We start from the raw sequence: 18570 nt of genomic DNA, 5'->3' as shown, positions 1-18570 counted from the left end.
ATTTAAATCTCCCCATGAGGCATTTGATATGAACTGTATTTCTAATGAAAAGATAAAGCTTTCCCCTTGACATTAAGTTTTTGAACTGCTCCGTTGGCAGAAGCTGTGGCTAATAGCAAGAGCTCACTCCACTCCCCAGATTCAAACCCCTAACTTTTCGGTCACCAAGTTCAGCAGCTCAGCCGTTTAACCCTCTGTGCCACCAAAGGGCTCTATTTCTAATATAGTAAGATAATATTAACCTATTGATGGCCATTGGGTTAATAATTAACTACATCAAAGGAGCCCTCAATGGCACAGTGGGTTAAAGCACTGACCTGCTAAACTTGCTGACCGAAAGGTCACAGGTTCGAATCTGGGGAGCGGTGTGAGCTCCCGCTGTTAGCCCCAGCTTCTGCCAACCTAGCAGCTCGAAAACATGCAAATGTGAGTAGATCAATAGGTACTGCTCTGGCAACAAGGTAACAGCACTCCATGCAGTCATGCTGGCCACATGTCCTTGGAGGTATCTCTAGACAATGCTGGCTCTTTGGCTTAGAAATAAAGATGAGCACCAACCCTCAGAGTCAGACACGACTGGACAATGTCAGGGGAAAACCATTACCTTTACTTAACTACATCATGTTTATGTAACTGATTTGTGAATCAATGATATAGCAGCTTAGTTTTCTGATATAACCTCACCTGATTAGCAATCTAGGGAAACAGAAGAGAGGAATAGTATTGTTCTCCTAATTTAAGGATAATTACAAACATCTAACATGGAAGTGATTATATGCATATAATGGACAGGTGATACTTAATAAGTGGCAGCTCCTTGTTCAATTCAGTGGAGCCATAAAGATTTTACTCAGTTCCATTCAGTGATGGTAGATGAGTAGGAAAAACTCAGTTTTAAAACCGTTGTCTCATCTCCCTTTTTTTATTACGTTGTTTCCTACCTTTATTACATCCCAGATGTTATATTCATATGATTAGTCACTGCAAGTGGAACACCTTCCTTGCTCAAGATAGCAAGATGTGACTCAATGGTATAGTTCTCCGTCATTTATCAACAAAAAAATATTTCTGCCCCTCTGAGAATCTGGATTTCGTGATGCTGCTTTCTATCTCTTCATAGCCTTAATAGGAATTGAGTACAAGGTGCTTTTCGGCTTGTGCTGGACCCGAGGGGGCCTTTACAGATTGATCAAGGATTTGTAAATACCAAGGTTTTCGTGGCCTTCCAGAATTTGACAAGCCAAATCTTGTTATCAGTGCATAAGCCTCATTGATGTTAATGTTTCTGTATTTACGAGGGACAGAAAACCATAGACAGCACTCTTAACATAGCATTAACATCCATTAAGTTTTAATGAAATACGCTACAAAAATAGCTGCAGGCTGAGCATACATGTTGCAGATATCCTAGGGCCTTTTTATATATTGGATGTTAGGAAAAGCCCTTGAGTGCCTGTTTCTGCTATATTCTAAAATGTACTCTCTGAAACAGTGTGTGTGTGACACAATGTTCCCCAAACACTGGACTTCAGCTCCCAGTATCCCTGATCATTAATAAAGGCAGCTGAGGCTTCTGGAAATTGAAATCCAAAACACCTGGAAGATTTGAATGTGGAGATCACTGGTTATAGAAAAAAAGCTGGAGTGGTAAAAATACATTTATGTTCTTTCAGTTTGTATGGGGCATGTGGGATAAGAAAAGGAATTTGCCAACCCAGTGCCAAGAAACTGGTTGAAGGTCTTCTGCAGACACTCTGCTGTCCTGCCTATATATTGGTGATTGTTCAGGCCCCGAGGCAAAAGTCAGCAGTCTGTGCTTTGAAAATCTTGAAGCCTTGAAATGTATAAATATTGTGATTTGCAATTTTGAAGGCTCCAAGCCATTGGAAGGAAAGCTCTTGGCAGATATAGACAAGTTGTAATAGGTTGAGAGAAGGACAACAAGAATGATAAGAGCTGTGGAGAACAAAATGTATGATGAAAGGTTGAAGGAGTTAGGCATGTTCAGCTTGGTGACAAGAAGATTGAGGGTTGTCATGATTGCACCCTTTAAATACTTCAAGGACTGACACAAAGAGGAAGGGGCAAGCCTATTCTCTGCTGCCTCAGAGGGTAGAACTAGGTCTAATGGTTTTAAGCTACTGGATGATAGACTTCAATTGAACATTGGAAGAATCTTCTTGATAGTAAGAATAGTTTGGCACTGGAACAAGTTGTCTAGAACGTTTCTCCAGTACTGCTTCTCTGGGTGTTTTAGACTTCAGCTCCCAGAAATCCCAGTGAACTTACCAGCTGTTACGAATTGTGGGAGGCAAAGTCCAAAACATCTGATGGAGCAGACTTTGAGAAACACTAGTCTAGAATGATAGTGTGCTCTCTTTTTCTGGGTGTCTTCAAATATATACAACACAATAATTTACTGGGGTGGTATTAGCTGGAGATCCTGCACTGAGAAGGTTGTTGGACTCTATTTCTACTTGCAGCTTTATGAAATGCAAAGATACAGAATGGGGGATGCCTGGCTTGACAGCAGTATGCATGAAAAAGATCTTGGAGTCCTCGTGGACAACAAGTTAAACATGAGCCAACAATGTTGTGCGGTGGCAAAAAAAGGCAATGGGATTTTGGCCTGCATAAATAGGAGTATAGTGTCTAAATACAGGGAAGTCATGCTACCCCTCTATTCTGCCTTAGTCAGACCATAACTGGAATCACACTGTGTCCAATTCTGGGCACCACAATTGAAGGGAGATGTTGACAAGCTTGAAGGTGTCCAGAGGAGGGAGACTAAAATGATCAATGGTCTAGAGAACAAGCTCTATGAGGAGCGGCTTAAAGAGCTGGGCATGTTCAGCCTGCAGAAGAGAAGACTGAGAGGAGACATGATGGCCATGTATAAATAGGTGAGGGGAAGTCATAGGGAGGAGGGAGCAAGCTTGTTTTCTGCTGCCCTGGAGACTAGGATGCTGAACGATGGCTTCATACTACAGGACAGGAGAGTCCACTTCAACATTAGGAAATCTTCCTAATGGTGAGAGCTGTTCAGAAGTGGAATTCTCTGCCCCAGAATGTGGTGGAGGCTCCTTCTTTGGAGGCTTTGAAACAGAGGCTAGATGGCCATCTGCCGGGGGTGCTTTGAATGCAATTTTCCTGCTTCTTGGCAGGGGTTTGGACTGGATGGTCCATGAAGTTTAAGCGGAATTTAGTCTGGTCCAAAGCAGAAGACGCAATAACATTGCACCCAGGCAAGAGGAAAAGGAAGAGAAAAACTTTACTCTTATCAGCAGAGTTAAAACATAAGCTTGCAATGTTACAAAAAGTGCAACAAACTTACATAGTCTTTGTAAGATGAACAGAATGAGGCTTCTTCATCTTCATCCAAATGAGGGAGCAGTAGAAACGTTATCTGCTTTGAACCGGAATATATGGCATGTGGACTCAGATAACCCAGTCCAAAACAGATATTCTGGGATATAGGGCTGTGTGGAAGGGCTCTGAGTTATCTGAGACCATACTGCCTTATATTCCAGTTCAAAACAGATAATGAGGGGTTTTATTCAGCTGTGTGGTAGAGTCCTAGGTCTTCCACTTGTAGAAGTCTAGACCTATCCCCATCTAGCATCTTCTGCTGTTTTTGGTGAAAATCGTGGGGTATGCTTATGTTTATGGCCAATTCCAGTTGCTGAGATATGCCTTCTTAGATCTACTACTAGGCTAAATGTATAGGTGGGAAATGCTTGGACAGGTGTGCTGATGGAGCCAGAGCCATCCTTGCTCTGCTTGGAGGCAGAATCCCATTCCTCCAGAGACCTCTGACTCACGCTGGCAAAGACGTCAGAGGCAATGCAACGTATGCCGCTGTGGTCCTCTCTGACTCACCAACTGGGCAGCTGTGATATTCAATGTGGATGTGACGGAAAAGAGAAAATGCCTGTTGGTCTTATGCCTTTTTTATTCTCTAATCTGGTTTGCTTTCTTCTATTTTTTTACAGTCTTATACACAAACAAAGGTGAAAACCCTGAGGCATATATCTGTATTGGAATCTGTTTTCCCTTGCAGGCTTCAGACCCACCAAAGAGCCAGGGTCTATCATGGGCCATGTTTTCTTGGGGATTGATAACATGGGGAAGAAAACTCTGGAAAATATGGGGAAATAACAGTTTTTTCCTGTTTTTTATCTCTTGAAATCTTTAATTTTTAAAAATTTCAGTTATAGAATACTTTATTTTACACTATAGATAACATAGTTAGAATGAGTAAGCAGGCCTTCCCTGACAAGATAAAATTGCAGTCATCTTGGCCAGTTCAGACTCACATGGTCAAGACTTGAAGCTCAGAGTTGGTTAGTTTAATGTCAAATGTTTTTAACATGTTAGGACAACCTTACTGGCCTGAGGCACAGGAACTTTATAATTATGATATATGTGATTATTTTTATGTCTATTTATATTTATGTAACTTGTGTTTTGCAGTGTCTGTATTTCTTGCTATATGTTGGGTGGGATGGTGGTTTTTGTATTTTTGTAAAAAAAAAAATGTATTATGTAATTGTCTTTCTTATTTGTTAACTGCTTTGAGACCCATTTGTGGGAGAAAAGCAGGATATGAGTAAGTAAGTAATATATTTACTATCCCAAATTATTTCTAAAAAGTGTATAACAATAAAGTCTTTATACAATACCGTGTTGTTCATTTGTTCAGTCATCTCCGACTCTTCGTGACCTCATGGACCAGCCCACGCCAGAGCTCCCTGTCGGCCGTCACCACCCCCAGCTCCTTCAAGGTCAGTCCAGTCACTTCAAGGATGCCATCCATCCATCTTGCCCTTTGTCGGCCCCTCTTCCTTTTACCTTCCACCTTCCCCAGCATAATTGTCTTCTCAATACTATGCACAGCATCAAATCATAGCAATTTCAGTACTTGCTTCCTTTTTCATAGGAACGAGTGCTTTATGTCTACTTAACATTATAGAGGAGTACATGAGGCAGCCCCCGGTGGCGCAGTGGGTTAAACTGCTGAGGTGCTGAATTTGCTGATTGAAAGGTCGCAGGTTTGAATCCAGGGAGCTCTGTGAGCTCCCGCTGTTAGCCCCAGCTTCTGCCAACCTAGCAGTTTGAAAACATGCAAATGTGAGTAGATCAATAAGCACCTCTTCAGCACATGACCTTGGAGTTGTCTACGGACAACGCTGGCTCTTCGGCTTAGAAGTGGAGATGAGCACCAACCCCCAGAGTCGGACATGACTGGACTTAATGTCAGGGGAAAATCTTTACCTTTACTAGATGAGGCAAGAAATTATAGTTTTCTTTGTTTTACTAGTGCTAACAATTTCTTGTTTTCATTTTCTCCCTATTATTCATAAACTGGCAAAATGAAAGTGGTACCTTACAATTTCTTAACAGTTCAGGACCTTGAAGCTCCATATGTGCCTAATAATCATAATCATCATTATTTTAATAATAACTTCTAAAAAATCTGAATAAATTGTATTTAAACATGCCAAACACAGGAATGTTTTGCCAAACCAAGTTATACAGACTACATTTGATGTTTCTAAAGTACAAGGTGACTTTCAATATGTAAAGAGTGCACTTTAATTTTTCTGAAAATATGTGTTGTCCCCCCCCCCGTCCCCCCCGTCCCCAAATTGGGAGTATTGTTTGCCTGTGTCTACCCTGCATAGGTTCTAAATCTCTCCTGAGGGATTTAGATAGGCACATTAGGGGGTCTCTCTGGTCTTGATAGGCATAGCATTAGCTTGTCTGGTTTTTGATAAACTGGAACATTGGGAATAGCAAGCAATCTTTCACAGTTCTAGAGACTTCTCTATGTGATTCATCACTGCTCTGGTTATCTCTTGATAGAAGGGAGGTAGAAATGCCTAGAAGTAACAAGATAAAATAAATTCACATTGTGTGTCGTTTTCAGAGCCACTGTGGAGGGGCTTTTAATACTAATGAGGATAAACTAACTCTTAGGTTCTTGAGCTATAAGATAGGTCCCTGGGGACCGCTATAAAAAAACTGGTTTTATTTGAGCAATTTATTTGATGTCTTTTAGATTATGTTCTCAGAGGCTGGTTTATAATAAAAAATAAAAATAATGTAAATAAATTACAGGCTCAGGAGGGAGAGAATCTTGAAGTCAGAAGAGTTGTTAGATCAAATTATGGCAAGTTTTCCATTTAAGTATGATTGTAATGCTTTACATTACCATATAAATATCAAATAGTTCATGGATCCATGTATTCTTAATTCTAGGTGATGTTATTTTACTATATGAATAATATAACATTAGTCATGCTTTGCAATACAGTAATATTATAGAGAGAATGTGATATGAATGGGGCAATTTGATTAACCACATCTCCCCTTATAGACCAACTCAGACACTGTGGTCATCAGAGGAGGCCCTGCTCTTGGTCCCACCCCTGTCTCAAGCACGGCTGGTGGGAATGAGAAAAAGGGCCTTCTCCGTGATCACCCCCCAGCTATGGAACTCCCTCCCTAAGGAAACAAAGAGAAGGGGGCTTATGAGGAGTGGTTCAAAAAACAACTGAAAACATACTTCTGCTAATTGGCTTATGAAGAGGAGGAGGAGGATTAGATAATGATACTGTTCCTATACCTCTGATTAATATCTGTCATCCGTCTCCAGGCCCTGTTTACCTTGCTAACCCAGTTAACATCTTTGGCAATAATCTACTTAATACACCCCAAAGGAATTCAGTTGGCTCTGGCAAATTGAGGCTTTTGTTTGTTGCTTTGTTCTATATTGATTGATAGGTTATATTTTATCTGAGTTTTAGATGTTAACTTATAATTTGTTTCTATATGTTGGGTTATTGTTTTTTGCTATTGTGAATGTATTGGTTGTTGTATTCAAGCATTGAATACTTGTCTTTTTGTGATTGGAATCCACCCTGAGTCCCTTCGGGGAGATAGGGCGGAATATAAACAAAGTTTTATTATTTTATTATTATTATTATTAATTGTCTTGAAAGAAAGCTGAAAAGGAAAGGGCATTAAGTAGCATTACCTGACATGACCTGACCGAGATCAAAATTTCCAAAACATGCCCATAAAAAGGTAGATTTGGCAGACTTTAAATTGTTTGACAAATTATAAAGTACTTTAATTTTAAATTGATATTGATCCAGAAGGCCTGTGATACAGAGAAGGGAAAGGAAAATTCAGACAACTAAGATAAGAGCTTTAGAACAGCTGGTGTTTCTCTGTGGGAGAAGGAGACCAACCAACAGCTGAACACGGGGTGCAAAGATACCATTTCTAGATGGGCTCAGAGGCCTCATCATGTTGTCTGCCACCAGATGGAAACAAAGCTGACATCACGCCATGTGCAGAGATTTGTGATAGCAAGATATAAAAGGTGCAGAAAATTGTCAGTTCAGAAGAAATGACAAAACAAAGCACCAAGGGCAACTGTCCAGAGACCAGAGTTTCGTGCTCTCTCCTTTTCAAAGACTACTTAGTTGGCCAACCAAATTATATGCACATCTAATTATGCTTGATTCCGGAATCTAAATTAGGACATCTGTGATCTATTACATTTTTTAAAGCCAGACTGATGGGTCTATATAATGTTCCCTCACTTATCATGGGTGTTATGTTCCAGGACCACCTGCAATAAGTGAAAATCTGCAAATTAGGGACGCTATATACAATAGACCTGCTTCTGCCTTTGCAGCCCTCCCTCTCTTCCTCGCTCGCTCACCCACCTGTCCTCCCTCGCTCGCTACTCACCGGGCCGAGTCCTGGTTCTGCCACTGGCACCTGGCCCAGTGAGTGAGCGAGGGAGGGCGGGTGAGTGAGTGAGCGAGCGAGGGTGGCAAGGGCAGCAGGAGCAGGAGCCTGGCCACCTCTTTCAGGCTCCTGCTTCTGCCGCTGCTTCTGCCTTTGTGACCCTCCTTCCCTCACTCACCTGCCTTCCCTTGCTCACTCGCTACTCACTGGGCAATGTCCTGGTGACAGAACCAGGACTCAGCCCAGTGAGTAGCAAGGAAGGAAAACCGCAAAACAGTAAGTCCGCGAAAAGCAAACCGCAAAGTAGGGAGGGAACACTGTATTATTGTTCTTTCACTCTTACAATATTGTGCTGCCTTGTAGCTGGACTAATCACACGATTCAAGATCGGCTGAGTAATTTCACCCTAACTGAGCTTTCTCCCTACCTAAATACACGCATACATACACACTGCTATTATATTACATGTTAATTATGTACATGTGGGTGGTATGAGTGCTGTTGTTATCAAAATGACAGCTGGAGGTCAGGTTAACATTCCTCCTTCTGCCATACTGAGCACAGGATCTCCATTGAAACCGCTGTTTTACATTATAATAACCGTTTCAGAGAGGATGCACTAGAATCAACTCCTCACAACCAACATGAACCTCCACAGTTAACATGAATGCAACAAACATGTACATTTCATATTTGATCTAGTTTAGTCCTCAGGTGAGACTTTTTATAGCAGAGCTTCTTAAAGTGGTGCCTCAATGACCAGTGTTGATTGCAAATCCATTCGTTCCCAGTCGTCTGCAAATGTCCATGGTGGAAAAAAAACAATTGTACTCAGTGAGCACAGTTGGGGGGAAATTGCCAGTTTTCACAGTACAAAACCACTGCTTTAGCTGTCTCCTATATTTCAAGATGCTTATATAGTAGGAAGGCTGTTTTTCCTCAAGGCAGTCAGCCGTTCAACCAAATGGTGAAATATATGTATTCATCGTAATTCTGTTCAGTGACCTGCTTTTCCTAAAACACGGTGTGATCTTTGATTCTCTTGCACATGCTAATGTTTGGCAGAGGATGGGATTCTAACAAAATGGTATGACTTGCCCACATATATTCCTTGATCATTGGTATTCATAATCTATGGCAGGTAACATTACATGGGGAGAGTATTTCTTCTGCCTGTGAAGTTTTGCAGCTATAGTTAAGGGCTCTTGTCTGCCCTTCACCTTTTTGAAATTATTTGTATGCATTCGGAGCTCTCTTTTAAGTGCAATTCCTATGTTTAAATGGCTTCTTATTTGTAAGGTGCTTTTTAAAATACCAAAGCTTTGATCTGTTTAAGAAGATTTATCTTGACAAACCATAATCTGGTCTTTGAAGCTTTGGGTCTGAGTGCAGTGAGATGAGAGAGCTAATTCAGATGTGTACATTTACGCTTGCTCTTGGAATCAAGGAATAAATTGAATATTAGTTGTGCTCTTCATCTTAATCTTTTTCATTGTGATACTGAGTTTTGTACATGCTTGAAGGCATGCCACCAACAGCTTTATGGTCATTGACCTTGCAAAGAGGGAAGAGCACAGAGAAAGATTTCTAGATGTTGACATTTGTGACGATATTGGCTTTATATTGGTCATAGGAGAAAATGAATTGAAATCTTCTTTCAAAAATTGACATGAGTGAGCTAAAATAACATTTCACAATCTTAAAAACAGTGCAACTTTTGGATATGTGAGGGAGATCTTGGAGAAAGAGAATGAACAAGAACAATATTGATCTAAAGAAAAATATGTTATTGTTGAAGAACATTATAGAATCATAGAGTTGGAAGAGATCTCAACGGCCATCCAGTCCAACCCCCTGCCAAGAAGCAGGAAAATTGCATTCAAAGCACCCCCAACAGATGGCCATCCAGCTTCTGTTTCAAAGTCTCCAAAGAAGGATCCTCCACCACACTCTGGAGCAGAGAGTTCCACTGCTGAACATCTCTCACCATTAGGAAATACTTCATAATGTTTAGGTAGAATCTCCTTTCCTGTAGTTTGAAGCCCTTGTTCAGCGTCCTAGTCTCCAGGGCAGCAGAAAACAAGCAGATACTATTATCATTCATATAATTAATCCATATCATTAATATGTATACATTTTAATGGTATGATTGCATATTAACCATCTGTTTCTTAAACAGTGACCTAGAAAATAGTGACAAAATTCAACAGCAATTCATGAAATCGTGGACCTTTGCTATGCAATGATCTACCTGATAATTTGGGATGGAATAACAGCAACTCACAATGCATTGCATAAGCAGCCATGATGGACAATATTGCATCATTTTTGGTCTTGGGACTCAAGAAATATTTCACTGGAACCCAAAATGCAAGAAAAACAACTTCCAGATGGAAAAGCCCTGCTGATAAACTGTTCATGTCCCTTTAAAGCAGTGGTCCTCAACCTGTGGGTTCCCAGGTGTTTTGGCATTCAACTCCCAGAATTCCCAACAACTAGTAAATTGGCTGGGATTTCCAGGAGTTGTAGGCAAAAACGCCTGGGGATACACAGGTTGAGAACCACTGCTTTAAAGGAATTCAGCAGTTCCATTTTCAATGACAGAGCGCTATTTAACCTTTGATTAAATACTTCCAAAGAAGAAGAGCCCAACATGTTCCAGATCATTCTTTTCCACTATTCATAATTCTCATTTAGGAAGTTTCTCCTAATAGTGACCCAAATTTTGCCTCCCTGCAATGTCTAACCATTGATTCCAGAGCTTCTCATGGGAGTAATAAAAACAGATTCTTAATAAATTATCTATATGATCTTGGGTGACGTTGATTGTTCAATAAGCTTTACTCGGGTTCCTGAGTAACTTATCTTATCTGATAAGTTTCTTTTTAAGAGTGTTTGAATTATTGAGAACACATTGCTAAGGAAAGAACTCACCTGCATTTGAAATGAGGCTCAATTTGTCTCGCTCTCAGAAATTTCTTCTGTATTATTTATTTATATGCCACATTTACAAATCGCTCTTCTTCCAGTGAGACCCTGCCACTATACTGCATATGGCTTTTCTCTCCCCCTCTTTTTCCTCACAACAGTCTTATGAGCTGGGAGAGTGACTATGTTACTTGGTGGCTTTTGGAAAAGCGACCAAGGATAGAATTTGAATTTCTCTGAGTTGAATTTCAGAAGTCACACTGCCTGTCCCCTACCAATAAGTCATTTTCAGGCTCTTTGGATGGCTTTTCACTATTTAACAAAGAATGCTTTTTAGGGAACACTAAAGTTTTCTCCAGCAGTTTTATACTTCTGATGGCTTGGCTTGAATTACTTGAATTTTTACTGCTAATGAATATACCTTCAAGTTACCTGTCAATGTATGATGACCCCATGGATTTCATTAGGTTTTTTAAGGCAAGGAATACTCAAAGGGATTTTTCCTGTTTCTTCCTCTAATATGTAGTCCTACAGCACCTGACATTATTTGGCTGTCTCCCATCCAAATACAGGTCTGATGCTGTTTTGCTTCCAAGATCAAATAGGATCTGGTGCCTTTAGAATATTTATCTGCTACTGTACATACATATTTATTGCTTAATAGCTTGAATTATGTATTTTGGATGTTTTCCATGTTTGCCATCTCATAGTTTTGTTTATTGAATGTTTTAAATGTTCTTAGTTTGTCTTTCTTCTCTAATAAAAACACTTAAGATAGTAATGCATAAGATGTAAAAGATAGATGTACATCAAATGGCAATAAAATCATGATTAAAAACTGCAGGAAGATTTTAAATTTAAAGAACTGTTAGGAAGCACCATAAAGGAAGGCAAAACTGCAATATGTAAGATTCAGTTTTAAAAACAACAATCTTTAAATGACTTATTAAATAGAGAGTCACTCATGGGTAAAATGTAAGAGAGCTAGATGTAAGCTTGCTAAGAAGTAAAATGTAAGCTTGCTAAGAAGCAGAAGTCTCGAATTTTGGTTGAAAAAACGCTGTACTCCTTATTCTGAGAAGGAGGACAAATATATATTCTAAAAGAATGAATCATCTATGAGATTAGCAATCTTATGTCATATCTTATATCAATACCATGTATTTATTTGTTATTTAAAGTATTTCTGTAGAACTTCCCACATCACAAACGATCCTGAAATGATGAACAAATAAAAACCAATTAAACCAATACAGAGATAAATGGTGTGAAATACATTAAAGTACTCTTTAAACAAGGGGTCCTCAAAGCTTTTAAGCCGAGGATCACTTCACAGTCTCCCAGACTTTTTGGGGGGGGGGGGGGCAGATTATCATTTGAAAAAAAACATAAACCAATTCCTATGCACACTGCACATATCTTATTAAGGTAAAGGTAAAGGTTTTCCCCTGACATTAAGTCCAGTCATGTCCAACTCTGGGGGTTGGTGCTCATCTCCATTTCTAAACTGAAGGGCCCATGTTGTTCATAGACACCTCCAAGGTCATGTGGTCAGCATGACTGCATGGAGCACCATTACCTTCCCGCCAGAGCGATATCTATTGAGCTACTCACATTTGCATGTTTTTGAACTGTTAGGTTGGCAGAAGCTGGGACTAACAGCGGGAGCTCATAGTACTCCCTGGATTCAAACCTGCGGCCTTTCGGTCAACAAGTTCAGTAGCTCAGCGGTTTAACTCATTGCTCCACCGGGGGCTCCCACATATCTTATTAGTAGTGCAAAAAATATTGCACATATCTTACTAGTAGTGTAAAAAACAACCATGGAAGAACAAAACAATATTTAAAATGAATAACAATTTTAACCAACACCAACTTACCAGTATTTCAGTGGGAAGTATGGGCCTGTTTTTGGCTGATGAGATAATCAGGTTAATGAGGATTGTTGTTGTGTGCCTTCAAGTCATTTCAGAGTGAGAGAGACCCAAAGTTTAGGCCAGGGGCTGGGGTAAATTACCTTGAAGAGCCGCATCCGGCCTGTGGACCTTAATTTGGGGACCTCAGTTTTAAACACTCCTAATAGCAGTCTAAAAACATTTGTAAAATCCAGTTTTAAATTGGTCAAAACAGCAATTTCAGACACTGAATCCCATAAGAAACAGTTCTGTTATGCCTGCCTGCTGGAATTTTAGAAGAGATGCAGCCAGCCATTTAAGGGAGCTCCATGGTCAAGGCCTTTCTGCAGACAAAGACCTGTTACATGCATCCACTAGCCCAATTTCACAAAGTATTTGGATATGCAACAGAGCTTTCTTTGGGTTGTTGTAAGTTTTTTGGGCTGTATGTCCATGTTCCAGAAGCATTTTCTTCTGACGTTTCACCTGAATCTATGGCAGGCATCCTCAGTTGTGAGGTCAGACCCAGTGATTCTGGCCATGAAAGCCTTCGACAACACAGAGCATTCTTTGAAGATCTCAACTTTTTGGCAGGCTCATATAGGAGGAGGCAGTTTCTCAACAACTGCTCCCAAATTGTTTAGGGTTTGTAGATAGCCTAAAAAGCCTAAAGGGACAATATACTGTCTAATCTTGGAAATTAATCTGAGCCCATCTTGGTTTGTACATGGATGGGAGGTCACTATAAAATAACAGGTCCTGTAGGCTATATTTCATAGAATCATAGTTGGAAGATACCGCAAAGGCCATCGAGTCCAGCCATGCAGGAACATACAAAGCTGTTTCGACAGATGGCCATTCCGCCTTTATTTAAATGCCTCAGAGAAGGAGGATCCACCTCACTCCAAAGCAGCTTATTCCATTGTCAAGTAGCTCTTACTCTCAGGAAAAAAATTCCCAATGTTTAGGTGGAATTTCTTTTCCTGGAATTTTAATCCATTGCTCCCTGCCCTATTCTTTATAACACCAAGGAAGAAATTGGCAAAGCTGTCTCTAATTATTCTTTGGCAAGGGTTTGAAGTGCAGATAGAGCTGTATACCATCAGCATACTGATGACACTTAATCCAAAACTGTTGTATTACCTCTCTGTGATTTCATAGGGATGATAAATAGCATAAGGAACAGTATTGACCCCTGTGGAGCCCCACAACTAGTGACAAATAGCCTAAACAACATTATTTGGGAATATTCAATCAAGAAAGATTGAAGCCACTGCAAAGTGATGCCCCAAGTCCTATATCAGCCAAGCAACCAATAAATTGATGGTATTAAATGCCACTGAATGGCCCAGGAGGACCAACAGGGATACACTCTCCTGTCCAACCCTTGGCCACCAAGGTGACCAAGGCTATTTCTGATATGTAAACATATTGGAATAGATTCAAATAATCAATTCCTCCCAAGACAATCTGGAGTTGTGTTGACAAAGAAAAGCAGGTTTTGGAAGTCCTACGTTTTGGACTACAGATCCCAGGATTCCTAAACATGGCTAGTGGGGATTTGGAAATTGTCATCTGTTTCAGCACCACTAATTAACAAGCTTTCCCAAATGCTAGAAGAGATGCAGGCTTGGGGCTATTGATATAATACTATTGGAATCTGTTTTGGATGGATGAGCAATGCCTATAGCAATCTTTTCCACCCTCCCATTCTTGGAGCCCTGTAAGGGCTTATTCACATTTTATGCAACAAACATGTCTGTCACTGATATGTCAGTATTTGCTGTGATGGATTTCTAAAGTGTGAAGGAAATGTGTGTACCTGTAAACAAGTGATGGATACCCTAGAGGGAACTGTGTCCAGCTGGAGCTCTGTGGCACATCCCCACTGTCTGTCCCTGTGTCTATAGAGATAAGAGTCTCTCCTTCATTTTTTATGGTCTTCGTTAAAAGATATCAGCATACATATGGCAGACATCTGTTCCATAAAATATCAGTCAACCCTGAGGGAGCTTTCACAGTTTCTGTGCTTCCTTCTGCATCTACCTTTTGGCTGCTATTAGCAGGTGTCATATTTCAAACCTTAGGAAATGTTTGCACCATCAACGGGTTGGGGCTGAAAAATATTGCAAGTGTTTGTCAAAAGACAGGAACCATAAGTGAAACTTTCACTGCATGTTTTAATTCTAATTTTGGCTCCTTATCTTTCCCCTGGCCTTATGAAACCAGCCTGGCAATTCCTTGTTTCGGTTTTCCTCAAAAACACAGATAATGCATATCTGTACTGTCTTGTTTATAATCCCATACTTATTTTTGCTGCTGTTAATCTTGTCACTGAGATCAAAGATAAGGCTCAGCAAATAAATAAATGTTGCTCCGGATATACCAATTGCTGTGAAGCTGCTATGCTGTGCCATTCCTACATTTTTCTGAAAAGGGAGCTAAGTGGACATTCCTTCCTAGCTCCAAATGTATTCGCTGGTAGATTTCAGGACCATGGTTAGTTCCATGCAGACAGCTCCTATCTGATTCCTTGTTCAACTATAAAGCTACATCTGCACTTCCTTTATTGCTGTTGTGTGCCCTCAAGTGGTTTCCAATGCAGGAACGCAAATGCATTTCAGGGTTTTCTTGACAAGGTTTGTTTAGAGGGGGTTTACCTTTGACTTCTCCTGAGGTCACCCAACTGGTTTTCCATGGCTAAGCAGAGATGCAAACTCTGGTCTCTGGTACAGAATGAGTATCTGTAATTCCATCAGTGTTTAAACAGCATCCAGGTAACATCCTTGTCAGAATGTATTATTCTCATGCCTTCTAACTTGCTCATATGTTGCTTTTGACTAATTAATGTGTGTTCTTTTAAAAAATGACATCATGTCCTCCTTGTTCTGAGCTGGAACAGATACAGTCCCAGATCTCCCTGAAGCTTGATTTGGTATTGAAAACAGACACATGGCACTGCTGTAAGATATGCTTTATCAGTGACTTTTTAAAATTATGGAACTTTTAATAAAATGCTATACTTAAAACATGTTTTAAACCATTATTTTTATAGATGCATTTTATTATTTTTAACTGTATGGTCTAAATTGTCTCTAAATGTTGGTTGTTATTGTTATATGACTTAAAGTCTTCTCTGACTTATAGTAACCTTAGGACAACCCTGTAGTGTTGTATATGTCATAAGTTATTAATTTGTTATTTATGGTTTATGTAGGGGCAATTTTGTCTTTTTGCAAGAGCTTGAAGGCCTGGTGGTTTCAACAAGCCTTTGAAAATGACCAGTTCTAGCCCATCCCTAGACATTGTTTGAATATGGCCTTGTACTTCCTACCTATTACACTGGTCACTCCTCTCATAGGCCCTGGAAATGAGTAGCCATAGGCCCGTACCTACTATTGCTATTAGTCTGTTATATCAGACTATTCCCCGGCCTCCTCATATTTCAATTTTGTACTAGCCTTAACCCAGCACTTTTAAGTTGTTATCACCCTTTTTTTCTCTCGCCCTAGCAAATAGGCATGAAGAATAGGTAGGATTACTTTTAATATATATGTGTTATTGTGATATTTTATGCTTATGTTGTTTTGTTAATTTTATATTTATGCTGTTTACTTTGTATACTTTGGTGTTGTTACTTGGAAACTGCCCTGAACAGTATATAAATGCTGTTTATTATTATTAATATTATTATATCCTGTTTTTATTTAATTTATATTAATTTGTATGCCATGTATTTTCTGTTGCTCCTAATTATTGTACACTGCTTTGAGTCACCCATAGGAGAAAAGTGAAACTAAATAAATAAATAAATAATAACAACAACAACAGGTTTTTCTTGGTAAAATTTGTTTATAGGAGATTAGCTGAGGCTGAGAGAGTATGATTTGAATAAGGTAATCTAAAGCTTTCCCATGGCTGAATGAAGATTCAGAGTTCTGATTCAGTTCTGTAACCACTACACCACATTGGTAATTGCATTTTAATCCTGATCATTTTATATTATAGTATTATATTATATTATACTATAGTATTTTTATTTTAATTTAAGTCTTCCCTTTGGGAAAAAGAAAATATATAAATAAAGGCAACAACAACAGCAACACAGTAAAAAAATGAATGCTTCTGGTGGTCTACAGCAAAGGAAACATCAACATCCTTTAGTTCATAGGATCTAGTCATCCCTTTGCAGCAAGTGGTAGACTGGACCCCTAAACTAGGAATTCTACCCAAGACTGTCCCAAAACCAAAACTCTTCATCCCCAAACTGGTGTCCCAGGATGGCTGAACTGGGGGTGGGGGGGGGGTAGATCCCTTAGGGCAGAACCAAAGGAAATTGCACAGTACAGACATAATGCATCTAACATCCTAATAGACATGTGAATTGTATAAACTAGTTGCCTACAGCAAAGTTTATTCTACTGAACATTTCTCAGCCTCAGCTCTGTTTCCAGTCTTGAGCCTCCGTGCTAATACTGATAAGGATTCTGCATCCCATCTGCTTGGTGTCAGAAACCATGGCCACTATACCTCTTTCCTTTTTAAAAAAAACCTACATAGCTAGTTGCTTCCTGTTCCGTTCTGGTGGCTGTTCCTGTAGCATTTCTGAGTTCCATTTAATTAATCAATGCCTGGTTTCTAGGTTGGGTTGGGGGTTCGAATGGTTGGTTTCCTCATTGTGTTAATTACAATTCCTCATTATAATTATTTTTAAATTCTTTAGTATGAGCGCAATCCCCCAATTCTGATCCCAAAAAAGATTAATGAAGTTAATAAACATTCTATCTGCCAAGAGGAAACAAGTAATAATATCTCTGCTTTTGAAGCAAGCAAGAATGGACTAACTTAGTGGTTTAGTTTAGGGCTGGGGAATCTATGGCCCTTCACATGTTACTTGACTCCAGATCTCATCATCCAATCATTGTAGCCATTGGTTTGAGATGATAGAGCTACAATCCAGCAGTAGCTGGTTAAGGTGAAGGTCCTGCTGGCCTTAGCAGTTTGTCGTTGTCACTTCACTTTTGAAAGCTATCATCTGGGGAAATGGCAAGCCAACCTGTCAAATGTTTAATTGAGCAGTTGGGTTCCAATCCACTAAAGCAGTGGTTCCCAACTTGTGGGTCCCCAGATGTTTTGGCCTTCAACTCCCAGACTGGGAGAGATTTCTGGGAGTTGTAGACCAAAACATCTGGGGACCCATAGGTTGAGAACCACTGCACTAAAGGTAACTTTGGGGAGTTCATGGGGGAAAGATTCAATATCCCCTTCCTCTCCTCTTGCAGCCTCTTGAGCCCCTACCCACAAACTAGCTTGTCCTGAAGTGGGCCTTCTCAATGAAGTATGGTGGGACTTGGAGCCAAAGCTAAGCTAAGAAAGTTAAGGAGACAAAAGCTTCCAATCTCAATTTCTGCCCCATCCTCAACAGCCTCTTGTGGGCTACACTTCCTTCCTTTCGTTGAAAGAATATGCTGTTTTTAGCCTGTGCCATCCAGATATATGGGATCTCTGTTTATCTCTGTGTCCCATTTGTAGCTTCTGACAGTTGTAGCTCCAGTTCCTTCTCTTTAAAAATCCATAAAGCTCAATGCCTGATCAGGGAATGTACTTCAGTTACTTCAGATGCTTCATGTATTTCAGTTTCCTCTCCAGAATCAGCCTTTTAATGAGTAAGGCTACTTTGTACCACAGAGCTGGTAAAAATAGAGCCTCTAATGCAAGCAATTGGTGTGGGGTCACATTCCCAAATCAGCCAAAGAATACATATGTATCCCCTTTGGCCCTCTCTTCTTTTCACTGAAGATAATGTCCTGCAAGACAGATTTGATCCAAGAGTTAGTTTTATTCTCCCTGCTATAAGAAAGGAGAATTTCTGTATAACATCTAGGCCAATTGCTAGGTCGTTTGGACATTCTAGATTGGCGAGACCTTCTTATTTTTTTGACTTTTAGTTCAATACAAATGTTTAGCTGGCAAGCCAGAGCCC

At 39.9% G+C, this 18570-nt stretch overlaps 1 protein-coding gene across 1 annotated transcript in view; it reads left to right on the top strand.

The window, feature by feature from the left end:
* The window catches only part of PTPRN (protein tyrosine phosphatase receptor type N), a 57663-nt gene that overhangs the window by 10802 nt on the left and 28291 nt on the right, over window positions 1–18570 (top strand). The window lies entirely within an intron of this gene.

This window comes from Anolis sagrei, chromosome 1, assembly GCF_037176765.1.
Source record: "Anolis sagrei isolate rAnoSag1 chromosome 1, rAnoSag1.mat, whole genome shotgun sequence".
NCBI lineage: Eukaryota > Metazoa > Chordata > Lepidosauria > Squamata > Dactyloidae > Anolis > Anolis sagrei.
The sequence above is the reverse complement of the archived record's forward strand: the minus strand, read 5'-3'. Positions and strand labels throughout refer to the sequence as shown.